At 42.9% G+C, this 16,654-nt stretch overlaps 1 protein-coding gene across 7 annotated transcripts in view; it reads left to right on the top strand.

Moving 5' to 3' along the window:
- Positions 1–16,654, top strand: part of LOC142585135 (26S proteasome non-ATPase regulatory subunit 5) — an 85,821-nt gene that overhangs the window by 62,213 nt on the left and 6,954 nt on the right. The window contains exons 8-10 of one of the 7 annotated variants that reach the window (XR_012829043.1): positions 3,541–3,598; positions 5,798–5,862; positions 11,118–11,253. The exons of 1 other annotated variant lie outside the window; for it this stretch is intronic. The gene's annotated coding sequence lies outside the window, so the exon portion shown is untranslated. Of the gene's footprint in view, positions 1–3,462; positions 3,599–5,797; positions 5,863–11,117; positions 11,254–16,654 lie in introns of all 7 variants that reach the window. 5 more of the 7 variants (XR_012829041.1, XR_012829040.1, XR_012829037.1 and 2 more) reach the window with 5 other exon arrangements.

Here is a 16,654-nt window from a genome sequence, read left to right as displayed (position 1 = left end):
AAAATGTCTTAAAGCAACATGTCTAAAAACTATGAATTTAATTAAAATCCTATCCCACACAATATGGGGTAGTGACAGGAAATGTTTAGTGAATTTTTACAGGAGCCTAGTTCGATCACGATTAGATTATGGTGCCGTAGTATATCACTCTGCCGCACCGAGCGCGCTAAAGATGTTAGACCCCGTTCACCATCTGGGTATCCGCCTGGCCACTGGCTCATTTAGAACAAGCCCTATCGAAAGTCTATATGTAGAGTCAGATGAGTGGTCACTCCATCTTCAGAGAACATGCATTAGCTTCACATATTTTGTCAAAGTGCGTTCTAATAAAGAACATCCGTGTTTCACAACTGTAAACGACTTGACCTGCGAAACACTTTTGCGTAATAGACCCTCCATGAGACTTCCTTTGTTACTCCGTGCAAGAGAACTTAGCGAAGAAATGGATCTCCCAGTTCTCGAACATCGCCTAATGCCTCCAGCTAAGCCATTACCGCCCTGGGAGTGGCAGGTGATACTGTGACGTGTCCTTTGCAGAGGTCACAAAGCACGCACTTGACCTCGAAATCGCTATGCATTTCCGTGAATTTGAATCGAAGTACTCGTGCTCAGAATTCTACACAGATGCGTCAAAATCACATGCTGGTGTATCTCATGCTGCTATTGGTCCCTCTTTTTCCAAATCTGACGTATTGAACCCGCTAACAAGTATCTTCACTGCAGAAGCCTATGCAGTACTGTTTGCAGTGAAACATATAAATTAAAACTCGACAGAGCAATAGTATTTACAGACTCGTTAAGTCTTGTAAAAGCGTTAATTTCTTTACAAGAGCATACAAATCCTGTTTTCACTGAACTTTACTCGCGCTTATGCAATATTTATCTATCACATAGACACGTAGTAATATGCTGGGTACCTGGCCATAGAGGCATCGAGGGTAATGTACTAGCTGACAAAATGGCCACATCACTCACATCACTAACCACTTTTCCTACGGCTGCTGTCTCTGTCACAGATCTGAAGCCTTTCTTAAGAAACTGCGACAACACTGGCAATGCATGTGGAATGCTGAAACAAATAATAAACTGCACGTTATAAAGCCACAGTTAGGTTTTTGGCCCTCCCCAACAAAATCTCGGCAAACAGATGTCCCATTCTGTCGCCTGAGAATAGGGCACACATTTGGTACCCACAATTTTCTGCTTACTGGAGATGAACCGCCAACCTGTGATCGATGGGGTGAGAGGCTGACCGTCCTCCACGTCCTCTTGGAGTGTCAGAAAGCCGAATCTGAAAGAAAGAAACATTTTCCTCTTGCATATCATTATTGCGTCCCTCTTTACCCAGCTATGTTCCTTGGTAAAGAACCGTTTTTTAACACCAGAGTAGTCCTTAATTTTGATGTTGTCCTACATGTTATAAGCCCATTAAATTCATAGCGCATCCTCTTTCTAGAGGATGCCGCTGTGATAGTTGCTTTGTATAGCACATGCCTCTAGGCCCTTGTGTCTCAAGGGCTCTAACGAGGCCGTGGTGCTTTAGTGAATTTTAGAATCTTATACATTTTTTATATGGTATCATTATTTCGCAATGCACCTTAATGCTCATAGTACACGTCTGTTGTCATTGCCATAATCTTACTACACATAGACTCTATGCACATTAAAGCGACCATATTTCAGGCCCCTTTACAGCCACATCACATCAACTTCATAGAAGTCATAAATCCACTGCAAATTCATCAACACTGGCTTGGCACTCTTTGGCCATACCTGGCCCTTGCGCCAATAAACACCACACATTCATTCATTCAAGTTTTTGTTCTTGCATTTTTTTTTTTCCAAAATGTACAAATGTGTTTCTACTGTATTAACGTGAAAGCGTTAAGGGCCCTGTGTTGCAGAAAATTTGTCGTTGGCGTCATCGGCGTTGCCCATTAGAGAAAAATAATTCCGAACTACGCTTCCCGAACCACACAGGCCCTCCACTTGCCGCATAGGCATTACTGAACTAATTGAATTGCTCGAAGTAAAATGAGTCTGAAAATTTGTAAAGTATGACTTACAATCTACAGACATGATAGCATCAGATTCTAATTTGAATATACAAGCAAACATAATTCTGCTATGCGGAAACTGAAACACAAACCCTTTCCCAGCTGCCGTTTGAGGTCTGTCTTAGTGGCTGCGGATGCTAGGTGTGGATAGTAGGGGGACCTAGTGAGTGGGTTGTTATTTTTACCTTAAAATGAAGTGTTTTAAAGACATGTACTGATGAACACTATCACATTCCACTCTTAAAGGCGAAGCTTAAGCGTCCTCCAAGTTTTTACATAGTTTCAGTATAGCATTTCAGCTGTTACATGGATGCATGCAATACAGGTATTGCCCAGCTACTCACATTGTGAGGACGTATTCTCAGACGATCACTTTCGGCAATATTATCCCTCTTGCATGACGTAGTACAAGACTTGTTGGATGATTTGACTTGCTTTGATCAATAAGTCAATCAGCTCAACCGGTTTTGCTCAACCAGCCCGTCAGCACGCACTGAAAGTGACCCAGTTAAACCTCAATATAACAAACTTAATATAATTCTGAATAAAACGAAGTGTTCTTTTTATAACTTCTCCATAGAACACCATCTGTTTAGAATGTCAATGTAACAAAATATGTTTATACACAATTTCAATGTAATGAAATTTCACTGCCGGTGAGACAGTAAATTGAAACTTCCCCAAACAGATAATGAAATAATTCAATTACAAGTGGCTGCTTGCGAATGCACCTCTGAAATCACCTGCTGTGCGACCAAAAATGACCACCAGAGCGGAGCAGTGTGATGTTCCATATAAAGTCCAAATGCGATGATATCCTATTGTGTTGTATGCGTTGGGTGCAAATGAATGTGTGCGATTGTAAGCCGAGAAGGATGGTGGCTTTTAGCGCTGTCTTCCTGCGCAAGTAAGGAGAAATGTGGAGATGGGAGCGAGCTCGCAGTAACGAGATCAAGCGCACGCAAGGGAAAGGGGAAGATAAAGTAGGGGGTAGGTTGGCACGTGTCTTCTTTTCTAGTGCTGCTGTGGCTGCACATAGTTGTCGGCATGTCTGAGCAAATACGCAGCCTGCATGCCCTGTTTTAAAGATAATCTGCCGCATGTGCAAAATGTGGGCGCACCGAGATTAACTAGGCATCATGTGCACTGTCTTCCTGCGTGTTTAGTACTGGATGTTGTGTAATCTTGAGTGTCAGTGACACGTTGAAGCTTGAGGTAGATGAAGCATTCGCTCCCCGCTGCTGGAGCTTTACATGATAGCATCATCCCACTGTGGGCGACGCTATCAGCTGTGGGGTCGGAGTGGACGTGAAAGTGTGGCTGGCTTTGCTTTGTATTGCCAATGTGAAGATATTGATGCAGGAAAGAGGCAGGCGCACCGATGCAAACGGGGTTGTACTTACAGGGGATAGAAATCGCCCCAAGCTGCAGCTACAGGCTTCGTCCTTCTCCTGAGGCGCTTTCCTCATTCTCTTCCCCGCAGCATCACCCTCCTAGCGGAGTAGCTCCATCCCGATGCAGGTTATGGAGCATCAATTAAGGTAGGTACATAGGGCTTGAGTCTGGAAATGTGAACAACATTGCTGCTTATGTCTGGAGTCATTGAAGACTTGTAACCTTGTACATCACGTCAGAGAGTTGGTGCAAGGTCTTGTACAAACCAGAGTAACTCGATAGGAGTTTTTTTGGACAATCCGACACTATGCAAAGGTGTCCAGAGCAGCACAAGAGCACTAGGGGAAAAATGGGCTTCTCGGTGCCAGCGGTCGTAATGGCACTTTTGGGAACCTTGCAAGGCAGCAAGGCAGTCATGAACGATTCGTCGGTACTGGACGGCCAGGGCAGTAGCATCACGCGTGTAAGCGGTTGGGGTCTGTAATTCATAGGGAGTTAGGTGTTCATAGATAATGCAGGCTCACATAAACAAAAGGAAGAATAGTGAAAATCCGGAGCAAGGATAATGTCTGGCAAAGCGACGTTCCAATCACGGTGATCGTCGGAAAGGTACATGGCAAGCGTTTCAGTTGGTGCATGGTTGAGGCGTTCGGTGAGACCATTCGTTTGAAGGTGGTACGTGGTAGCAACTTTGTGCTCGGTAGCGCAGGAGGGGAGCAGCTCATCAACGAATTTCGATAGGAAGTAACAGCCACGGTCTGTAAGTAACTGGCAAGGGGCGCTGTGGCATAGGATTACATTGTGCAGCAGAATGCCGGCGGCATTTGTCACGCAGCTAGTTGGAATTGCTCACGTGATGGCATATCTTGTTGCATAATCTGTTGCCACTGCAATCCGTTTGTTTCCTCTTGGTAGAAATAGGAAAAGGTCCAAGCAGGTCAAGCCCCACACACAAGAATGGCTCCGTGGGGACGTCAATATGTGGAAGGAAACCAGCACAAGGCAATGCAGGTGTCTTTCGGTGCTGACACATATTGCAAGCAGCGACACAACAACGCACAGATCGATAAATTCTGAACCAGGGGAAACAGCGTCTCATGCAGTCGTATGTATGAGTTACAGCCAGGTGTTCAGTGGTAGGAGCGTCGTCTAGCTGCTGGAGCACAACGAGTTGGAGGTGCCTTGGAATGACTAGCAGGAGCTCTGGACCATCGGGGTGAATGCTGTGATGATATAAAGTCCCATCATGCAGGGTGAACGTCTTGAGGGGAGGGTCACTGGGCATGGAGGTTAGGCAATTCATCAGGGTACGAAGGACGGAATCGCGGCCTTATTCGTCACCGATGTGGAGCAAGTCAGAGATGGACAGAATGCACATGTCCAAGTCAGCGTCTGCGATGTCCGGAGGATCCACAGAATGGCGGGACAGGCAGTCAGCGTCTTGATGCAGACGTAAGGCCCAACGAGCGAGGCGTCCTGTTGGATCCTTCAAAGAGGAGAGCCAACAAAGGGCGGGGTGATCAGTTACAATGAAAAAACTGCAACCAAACAGGTATGAATTTCGGGACCATACCTGTTCCATATGAGTGCTAGGCATTCACGTTCAATAATGGAGTAATCTCTTTCGGGTGCAGAAGGAAGGCAACTGGCATAAGCGATGATGCAGTCTTGACCCCGTTGACGCTGGCCAAGCATGGTGCCGATGCCATGACCATTCGCGTCTTTGTGGACTTCAGTGTGAGCTGAGGGGTCAAAATGTGACAGAATCGGCAAAGTTGTTAGCCGATCAATAAGGGTAAAGAAGGCTTAGGCTTGCTGTGGTCCCCAAGAAAAAGGCGCATCTTTCTTGAGAAGGTTGGTGAGCACGCGAGCGATATCGGCAAGTCTTAACAAAACAACCAAAATGCAAACATAATGCCATAAAACTTTGGTCATTTATTGCTGAACATAAACATGGAAACTTGCACACAGCGCAAACTTTCTCCAGGTCACATTGTATTCCCACAGCATTGGTGAGATGTCCGAGCACAGTTATTTCGCAGCAGCCAAAATGGGACTTCAATGATGTTCAGCTGAAGGCCAGCACTACGAAAGACAGGACTGTAGTGAGGCGCTAAAGGTGACTCTTAAAGGTCAGTGAAAACACAACCACATCGTCAAGATAGCAAAGACATGTTGCCCACTTCAAGCCACACAGGACAGAGTCTATCATACGCCCGAATGTAGCTGGGGCAGTGCATAAACCAAAGGGCATGACGTTGAATTGTTAAAGATTGTCTGGTGTAATGAAGGCAGCGTTCTCACGATCTATCTCATTTATGTTTATCTGCCACTAACCCAAACAGAGGTCAATGACGAAAAATATTGTCATCCGTGAAGAATCAAGGGCTTCATCAACGCGAGGCAGTAGGTACATATCTTTTTTTGTTATTTTGTTAAGGTGATGGTAGTCAATGCAGAAGTGCCAAGAGTTGTCCTTTTTCTTTATACCAACTCAACCGGGGATGGCCACAGACTGCTCGAAGGCTCAATGATTTCCTTGTCCATCAACATGTCAACCTCTTTCTGTACAATGGCCCGCTCCGCTGCATAGGCGCGATGAGGTCATCTATGAATGGTTTTGGCATCATCAGTGTTGATGTGATGATGACTACAGGTGCAAAAGGATTGACATTTGGGCGAGTTGGTACGTTAACATGATTTTGGGTTCTAGCGCGAAGTGAAACACGGACACAGAAAGGAAGCAGACAGGACAAGCGCTAACTCACAACTAAATTTTTATTGAAACGAAGAACATATATAAGGGCGATTGCAAAAACCGTAGCATGAGAACATGACAAAGTAAAAAGCATCAGTTAAACATATCAGGGGGTATGGAAGTCAAAGAACAAAAATTATTTCAGATTAGTACACGTATTGCGAAGGTACTCAAATTCGCAATCTAACAGAGACAACGAAGCATGACTGACGCAAGTGTCTCCTAATTTTTTTATGTGGAAAGCCTCGATAATTTCCCGCGTGGTTTGGCATCTATGTCTAGAAAGAATTTTCGTATCTTCAAAGAAAGGATTGCAACCACAATCGAAACAATGAGCCGCTAAATGTGATGCGTTAGGGTTGTGGAAAAAGAAAAGATGATTGCGGGGTTAAACATGTGTCCCCCTTAGTCCCTTGCAACACGGGTATAGTTTATCACATTCCACTCGCGTGTGGGAAAGCTTACATTGGACAGAGTGGTAGGTGCATTAACATTAGACTAAAAGAACACAAACATTCACTAAACAACCCTAACGCATCACATTTAGCGGCTCATTGTTTCGATTGTGGTTGCAATCCTTTCTTTGAAGATACGAAAATTCTTTCTAGACATAGATGCCAAACCACGCGGGAAATTATCGAGGCTTTCCACATAAAAAGATTAGGAGACACTTGCGTCAGTCATGCTTCGTTGTCTCTGTTAGATTGCGAATTTGAGTACCTTCGCAATACGTGTACTAATCTGAAATAATTTTTGTTCTTTGACTTCCATACCCCCTGATATGTTTAACTGATGCTTTTTACTTTGTCATGTTCTCATGCTACGGTTTTTGCAATCGCCCTTATATATGTTCTTCGTTTCAATAAAAATTTAGTTGTGAGTTAGCGCTTGTCCTGTCTGCTTCCTTTCTGTGTCCGTGTTTCACTTCGCGCTAGAACCCAAAATCATGACTACAGGTGCCTGTCCAAGAGGGTTGTCATCCAGGGCAAAAATATCTCTATAAGAAGAGAAAAGGCGACAAAGAGCTTTTGTTCGCTCAGAAGGAAGATCAGGAGGAACCGTTTTACAAATGTCCTCAGTCGGCAAAGAGGAAAGAGCGGGTAGCATGAAACCCTATCTTTCGTCTCCGACTCTCAAATTCAACAAAATTCTATTTTTCTTTCTCATTCAAATTTGCTTTTTCTGTTTGCAAGATAATTGGAAAATATTGTGGCCCCTTCCATGTAAGAAAATTTCATCGGCAGTTGTACTTATTTGCAAAAAGGGTCGAATTTCAATATAACAAAATTTTGGTATAACGTAGCAAATTGTTGATTTTACTGACTTCATTATATTGAGGTTTAACTGTATCTCTCAAAGTGACCGTCTGTGAATACAACCCCAGAGGGAGGCATTTAGTAGAGCATTTTGCATTGCCAGTGTGCATGGCCAACACACAATGCTGTGTCACTATCTGATACATACAATCAAAGGAATTTTGTGACAATAGGTGTGGCAGTGTCAAAACAGGTGGCTGATCTCAAAACATCACTCATACTTTATCCTCAAAGTGAAATGAGACTATGCTTTGAGACTGCAAAAGCTGATTTTACCATTTATTGCTTGCTGTTGCGATGAAAAGCAAGTAGCAATGGCAAATTCTGATTCAAGCAAGTGACTTGGGTGCCACCATGTTGTTATGGAAGCCTTGGAAGCCATGCAAATTCTGCAATGCTAAAAGGCTAAAGTTAGCTTGGGCACATAACATGTAATGTTCTTTATTGTGCTCTGTGCATGCGCCCTTGTACCCGCTACTTTCTAGTGTATGCAAGGGTGCGGTGTATGGTAAACTAAAGCCCCAACTGTAGGCACATGTTGGCACGTGCGGGTGCGCTCAGACTAGCCAATGTGATGCATCGTGCCTGTTGAAGGAAAAGGCATGCTACCACAGGACACTAGGCCAGGCACATGTCAGCGCTTGCTCCTCAGCTGCAGTGCACTGTTTCTTAATCATTTCATCTTAAACCATCCGAGTACGGCCTAAAACAACATGCTGTCCACTGAGCTCAAAACAATAAGTTAGTGACCTGTATGCTTTCGTAGGTATAGAAAGGTCTTTTGATTTATGAATATATACGCCTGCTGCAACAGCTTTTTTACCTTTGGCATAACAACAGCAACAAAAGTGTCCACAAGCCATCAGCATCAGCTCTTGCACTTGTGTTCAGTGCCTGCGCCGTCTGTCTGCAAGATAGCCAACACCTGTGCAATCGCTTTGCAAACACCTGCATGACTATGTCATATCATATACAAAGTCATATAGAAAGCTGGCATACAATTTTATTTTTGCAGCTTCATTGCACAGCCAAGAAATAATTGTGTGAAGTATCATTGAAAAATCTTTACTACAATAATAATTATGCTTGTTGGTACATGAAAGAAGCATGAAAAAGTGGGTGGTGAGAAAATCAACAAAAAAAACGAATTGAGGTACCTGTAGCACTCACAAAAAACATTTAAAACAGCTAAAATTCACCAAATTCGTAGCTTGTTGCTTCCTGATTCTTGGTTTTGTCTAATTTTACCCATGGAGCACGTCATTTACTTTTCTAGGTTGTTTTGAAGCATCAATACTTTATCGGGGGGCCTTCACACTGAGCGGCCAGTGAATTGTAAGAGAAGTTTTCACTCTGTAAAGGCCATGTTCTATTGTAACTGGCTTCAACATGTCAGCTGTGTCTTGGCATTAATGAAATGATGGACAACCTCAGATACCACTATCTTGAGAATCTGAGCGTTCAGATTCATGCCTTGTCTTTAGTTGCCCTTTGCCAACTTCTATTATTGAAGCACTTATTCAAGGCAAGGCAATGTGTGACCAAATGCCAAGAATATTGCAAACACTTTCCACATTAATTACCAATTTTCAGTGCACTTCCTGAGGCGCTTCTGTCACTGGGTCCTTCGCACGCAGTGACTTTTGTGTATTGATTCCTGACAAACTGTTGTTTCCCACGCCATTGCACTCCGAACTCCAATCTTTGCCATACTGTAGCTACTAGTATATATGAGAAAAGTAGTGTACAAACACCACAAAGAAAGGCAACTTGGTATTTATTTAACGCACAGAACACCAGGATAGTGTAAGCAACATGTTTTAAACATAGTGTATTCCCTTTCTGAAAGCTTATAACTGGTGGAAACATGTAATTATCTTTGAAACCTTATTACTTCTTTGAACACAATAGTAATGTTAAGAAAAGTATAAAATTTTATGCATAGTCCGACATTTTTAGGCTACAAATGAAACTTGTACCTCCAGTTTCTGTTTCACAAACACTGGTTGGGGTTACAAGTCTCGCTATAGCTTTTCAAAGAGGCAGTGCAGGAACGTAATTTTTGCTGCAAGACATTCTCCAATGAATCGCACGTCTAATTAGGCAATAAACAAACTCTAGCTTCTTGGAAAAAAAATTTAGTTTTCAACTTGGCATCATACCTTCAACTAAATCTATGTCCTCTCTAAAGCGTTGAAATACGTAACTGTAGCTTTGGGAATAATTACGGGAAATGTACGGTGACAGGTCATTGCATTATTTTAAAAAGTTAATATATAAACATATTATTTTTATAATTTAAACACTCCAGTACCAGGTTGTTCATTGTTTACAAACAGAGACTGTGATGTTTAGATTGACAAAGACATTCAGTTGGTCCCGTGAGGTATGCAATAATTGCTGGGCCTAATTGCTGTGCCATATTATTTTACTGTACAGAACTGGACACATTAGACAACCATTATTGAATCTCAGATGAAATGAATAGCAGGATGAATACTGTTAATAAGCACATTGTGATTTATTGCACTCTTGAATTCATACTAAAAAAAAAGGAAAGCTCATTCTCACATTAGGACAATGTTGCACAAAAGCTACTGCACTGAAATAATATATCACATGCTTAAACACCATTTTATACTACAGTGTTATATAAAAGAACTATTTGACATACTTGAAACACCAGTAATTTATTCCTTTCTTTTTTTTATTGCTCCCTCTACCTTGTAGGCTTCAGCAGAAATTATTGGCCTGCCGTGGCTGCTTAGTGGTTGTGGTGTTGGGCTGCTAAGCTCGAGTTCGCAGGATTGAATCCCAGTCATGGCAGCTGCATTTCGGTGGGGACAAAATGCAAAAACAACCGTGTACTTAAATTTAGGTGCACGTTAAAAAACCCCAGCTGGTCCAAATTTCTGGAGTCCCCCACTACGGCATGCCTCATAATCAGATCGTGGTTTTGGCATGTAAAACTCCATAATTTAATTTTTTTTATTTCAGAAATTATTTGCCAACAATGCACTTTTGATGCAACTCATCACTCAAGTCACATGCTCGGACGATCGGTTTCGGAGATATCACTTTCAGTCTGCGCTGATTAGCTGGTCTTGCAAAAATGCTTGAATTGTCCAACGTGCCCTGTACTACGTCACACGAAAGTGAAAATATTGCCGAAAGTGATTGCCCGAAAATACCACTGCAGGACTCCAACACAGAGGTGCGTCATGAAGACTTCATGTACAAGACAAAAACATCTAGGCTTAACATGGCAAGTTTATTAAAGGGTGTGGAAGATGAAAATAAATAGTGGAGGACATGTACTCGAAACAAGTGTACCAAATTCAAGAAAAGGCATAAACTGTGGCAGGCACAAAATGCTGCCATGTTGCAGCAGTTTTCGTGTGTATTCAAATATTTTTGTGTGCTTACAGCTTCATTGACTCAGTATGTGCTGCTGCTTAAGCAGGCATCAAAGCAATTCTTGTACATGCAGCTTCATGCATGGGTCTTATGTAATGCACTTCCTCTTACGCATTGCACACAGAGTGCATATCGCAAATAAATCATTCTTTTTTTTTTTTTTTTTTTTTGCAGTGCTCAAGTACAAGGACACACAGACTCAAACATAATACAGCACTGCGTCATGTTTCCTTCAATGCATCAGTGTTCTTGAGGGCTGCACGAATGATTTATTTCCAACTAGCCCATACGACACCTGCACTTGAAAGAAGTGAGTAGAAGAGCACTGTAAACTTGTACTGAGCAGGATTTCATATGTCGAATCGAAGAGTGCATTGTCAGCTAAAATGGATGCAATAGCTGAAGATGTACTTCCCGCTGCTCGGGTACTAGTGTCTTTTGGTTTCAGAAGTTAATTTTCCAGCTGAAAATAGTGTAGAGGTAGCCCTTTAAACTTCATTCACCATTAATCACACGCGAAACATGCCACGGTTCACCACATGCACTGCACAGTTCACCACGCACCACACGAAGGCAGGAATGCTATACAGTTAAACCTCGATATAACGAAGTAGGTAAAATCGGCAATTTACTTTGTTATATTGGAATTTTATTGTATTAAAATTTGACCTTTTATGCAAATAAGTACAGCTACCGATCGATTTTTCTTGCATAGAAAGGGGCACGGAATTTTTCTAAGTATCAAGCAATAGAAAAAAGCAAGTTTGAATGAGAAAGCAATTAATTTTGATAAATTTGGGAGTTGGCAAAGAATGATATGGTTTCGTGCCATGTCGATGATATCTTCACATCGGCGGTACGAATTAAGCGAAGCCAGCCACGCTTTCGCGTGCACTTCGCCCCCATGGCTGATGGCATCACCTGCACTAGGACGACGCTGTCGTGAAGAACGCCGGCAGTGGGGAGCGAATGCTTCGTCTGTCTTTCACACCAACGAGTCACTGAAGTTCGAGATTACGCAACCTCAAGTACTAAATGCGCTGGAAGACAACTCACATGATGCCACGCCCATCTCGGCACGCCCACTATTTCCACACGCTGCAGATTACCTCTAAACCAGCATGCGCGGCTGCATATGCTCTCAACCGCGCTTACAGTGAGGCGCAGCCATGGCCAAGACGCGCACGAAAAACCACGAGCATGCCAACTTACCCCGCCCCTCACGCATGCTTGATCGTGTTATCTCGAGCTTGCTCCCCCTCCCCATTTTTCCCTTTGCTCGCATGGGAAGGTGGCACTCGTGAATCCATTATCTTTCTTGTCTCACCCTCGCACACTTTCACTCACCCCTGTAGCACGCAGTGCATGGGGTGCGATAGGAGCTTATCGCACTTGAACATTATACGGAACATGCTGCTCCTCTTCGGCTGTCCCTCTTCTCACACGGCGCGCGATTTGGGAGGTGCGTTTGCAAGCTGCTGCTTGTAATTAAATCATTTGAACATGTGCGTCCACGAAAGTTTCTATTTATTGTCTCGTCATTCTTTTGCGGCGAAAACGAAATTTCGTTATATTGAAATCGCATACAAACACACTTAGTTATATTGAGGTTATAAATATGTGGTGTTCTATGAACAAGAGGTTATGAAAATTTGAATACTTCATTATGTCAAAAATTTTGTTATATTGAAGTTCGTTATATCGAGGAATAACTGTATTAGAAGTCGCTGCTGTGCAAACAACTGAAAATTCATTTCCTTCAACAAACTTCCTCAGCTGGGTCACCAGTCACGAACTCGACAGATGCACTAGACCTACGCTGAATGCAAATGACATCATAGGTAGGCCACTGCTGATGGTCCAGACTTCGGATTTCGAAAGCATGTTTCCATTCATCTTGAGTACAACAAAATATACATACGAGCACAGGCATTTTTGGCAATCACAGTGATGGAACAGCTGTGCCTATTCCGTCAAGAGTGGTCCTTCGTGCTTTCCTGCTTCAAAATGGCATTTTAGCGGAAAATTGTATTAAGCCTGTGCCAAATGAAGCATAAGAATTAAAGCCTTCTTCAGTTGATAGTCATCATCAGCAGCAGCAGCAGCCTGTTTTATGTCCACTGCAGGACCAAGGCCTCTCCCTGTGATCTCCAATTGATAGGTTGATAGTGCCTGGGCAGTAAAACTGAAACCAAGATCTAAAACATGCCATCATCGGCCATCATTATCATCATCCTGCAAGTCAGCGGACCACCGTTTGTTCTCCATTGGTAGTTTTCACACTTTTGTTCGAATGTATTGCCACCGTGCTATCTTTTTGTGTGTGCTGCAGATTGGTATTCCTCCTGGCAGCGTGGCACATAGCTCACTCTAGGAGGACATCAGATCAAAAAGAAGCCTTGAATAATGTCCGGCTGCACATTCATTAGCAAAGTTACTGGCAGTTCCATTTTAAAAACATTGTAATACTTGTAGTATACATAATTGGCTGAGTTGGGACCTTCTCTGCAAACCTGCACGATTGGAAGGGCCTGTTTTGTGGTTGTAATTTAATCAGCTTTCATATATTTCATGGCACAGCTATACTCATTGTACCAGCTAACATTAGCCAGGCTATTACATGAGGTACAAGATACGATTCTAATACCCACGGTGTTCAGTCGTCGAACCTCTGACGACCGAACACCTAGGTCTTATTATCGTATCTTGTACTGTGTTCCTTTTTTTATTCTTTGAATTAACAGCTTGGCTGACGTTAAGTGGGACACCATATAGATATGTTCTGGAGAGATTCTGCACATTAGAAGAAACCTGTTGATGTCTTCACTGTAACTTCGGTTTAGTCACTCGTGTACTAGGGTCTGATCTTGTTGACATTTTTTTTTTTCCTGGTTGCTTGAAGCATGCTGAACGCACACACAGACACACGCACACAAAGACCCATATCTGGTATAAAGATGTATTGTGAACGCTGCACCAAATATACTTGAAGCTGCTCCAAATCAGTTCTTCACCAGCGCCAAGACACCTCAGGCTGCTATGCCTATGATGGCCATCGATGCGAAGAAACCGACACCAGCAATTGTCCCCAGTTCTCCGGACGCATGACAGTGTGCCTGAATGACAGCGTTGTTATATTAGACCAACAACGACACGACCGACGACTGTGGGTGGTGGCAGTGCAACGAGAATTCATGCAGAGTTAGATCTAACCTGTCGACTGTCATTTCACTGGTCTCAATGCGATCATCTGCTAAAACATTGCACCAAATCATGATTGCAGTGATGGAACAGCCATCTGACTGTGGCGTTGGTAGGTCGATTTTGCCACTCATTCCATCTTCAAAACACTTCTTCCCACGAAATTGGCTTTTCGTATGAGGGAAGAGGAAGAATCCACTAGGTGTGTGATGAACATCAAGGATGGGGCGACACTTTATAGCCTAATGGGGCAGCATGCGTTGCCCATGCAGAGTGACCAAGTCCATTGGCATGAAGCAGATAGCCACCTTTCATGAGCTTTCCTTGGTGCTTTATCATGATAGCCTCTTGCAACACTGTCATAAGCTCCGGATTACATTCTCCCATGGCAGTTTGGCCTTTCCTGGCATAATCTGAGTGGGGAAACCACAGCAGTGTAAGAACACTCTCAGCATGACCTCTTGGCTTTTTTGGGCAATGGTGAGTGTACTTGCTGCCATTGTTTGCTTTGTAAGCTTGTATCTGTAAAGGACTGGTGTATCCAATGCTTATGTGTAGTGATGAAGCACTAAAAAAGTCATCAGAGTCCCCCTCACACAGCTGCATTTTCATGCCTGCTTCAATCTGAGGAGTCTGTTTTGCGTGGCCTTCAGCCACCATAGAACCCCAGTACGCTGCAACATTAAATAAATGTGGTTTTATTTGAAAATGCTGTGTGCTCTGACCCTAGAATCATATTAACCTGCTGCACCAACTCCTCAATACTTGTCCACATTTGAGTAAATCCAAGAGTTTTCACTTTCACTACAATTTATGGTTCGTCACTGACTGACAGTTGGTCACTCAGTTCTCACCTACTAGTTCTGTTCGCCCATATGGGAAGCACCTTCAGCAACTGACCGCTGTACCAGAATGTGGGTTGTGGTTCTCATACTCTGCCACTAGCTCTGCAAGAATCTCGTTGATATTGGTTCCCTTCCGATGCAGGAAATTGACGAATGATTAAGTGTCAACTTTCTCCTGTGAGGGCACCATTCTTTAAATGCGTAAGCATTTCTATGCCTACACGAGGAGAAATTTGTTCATCACCTAAGACAATGAATGGCTCATACCCCCTTAAGCAATGGCTCATACCCACGTAACCAAGCAAAAAATGCAATGGCTCATACCCACGTAAGGGAGATGCTACACGCCCTCAGCAAAGTGAAGTGAACAGTGCATACATTCATTTAAATCACCCATACAACACACAGAACAGCATACGTTTGAATAAATAACAAGCTCAACACAAGTATCCGAACCACCAATAAATCATTGCATACCCCCCCCCTCAGCACATGTAGTGGTGGTTTTGCAACAGCTTCGCTAAATAACCCTAATTAACCTTAACACCAAAGGTCCTGGGTTTGACTCCCACCAAAGGTTGAGGGTTCAAGCACCTTAATTAACTCTATCTTAACTGTGTATAATTAACTTCACCTTAACACCAATGCTCGTGGGTTCCTGCCTTATCATATTTGCTTTCAAATATGATAAGCGAACAACTGATGAGGGTTGATGAGGGTTTATACTGGTCGGATCAAGTTCCATAACATTGATAATGACACCGGGCTGCGTGGAGATGAGCAAGTGGCACAATGCTTACACATACATAGACAACTACCAGAGGAGCTTCTGCGTGAATTTTTTTTTTTTTCATTGCCATAGCAGCTTTCTCCGGTACAATAGTATGCAATATTTATATAGTGCCAAGAGCAGAAAGACATGGTTTTGTTGATGCAGCCATGTGGATGCAGCCATGCACCACCTATTCCAATTTTTTGTGCATGTACTTGGAACTTTATATGAATGACTCTTGTAAATGTGATGAGCAAAATGAGAACAAAGGTGAAAGTAGGAGCCAACATTTCGACAAGTGGACTTGTATTCTTCAAGGCGACATATCCGGACAAGTCCTCTTGTCGAAACCTTGGCTCCTGCTTTCACCATGTTCTCGTTTTGCTCATCATCTTGAATTTCCATCTCCTGCCTTCCCCGTTTTTTATTGTAAATGTGGTGCCATTATGGACAGTCATGCAAATGAGACACTAAAAGAAGCTTCTTCATTTTAATTGTTTTTATAATTGCCAGCAGCTCCTGCAGCATTGACTTCCTGTTCGCATTTGCACTGGCTTTTTTGTTTCCCTTTTGGTGTTCTGTTGGCCCAGTCAAAACCGATGCCGGCATGTCACGAGACTTTGATTTCTGGTACAGCTTAACATTATTCTTTTTATGGAAGTTTTCTCAATGAAGAACACATTTCTGAACTGAATAAATGCGAGAAGCATTACAGTATTGCTCTTTCTACACCTCTAATGAAGTCAGAGATGCTCAGAACTTATGTTTATGGACACTTGAACTTTGATAGTTAGAGAAAGATGTGGAACTGTCCATTGCAGTGTTGTGGTGGCACTTGCTTTGATTAAAATTGTAATGTTTTTTTGGAATCCTTCAAGTGCTCTAAGCTATGT

This window comes from Dermacentor variabilis, chromosome 1, assembly GCF_050947875.1.
Source record: "Dermacentor variabilis isolate Ectoservices chromosome 1, ASM5094787v1, whole genome shotgun sequence".
Classification (NCBI taxonomy): domain Eukaryota; kingdom Metazoa; phylum Arthropoda; class Arachnida; order Ixodida; family Ixodidae; genus Dermacentor; species Dermacentor variabilis.
Note: the sequence above shows the minus strand (reverse complement) of the source record. Positions and strands in the feature narration are given on the sequence as shown.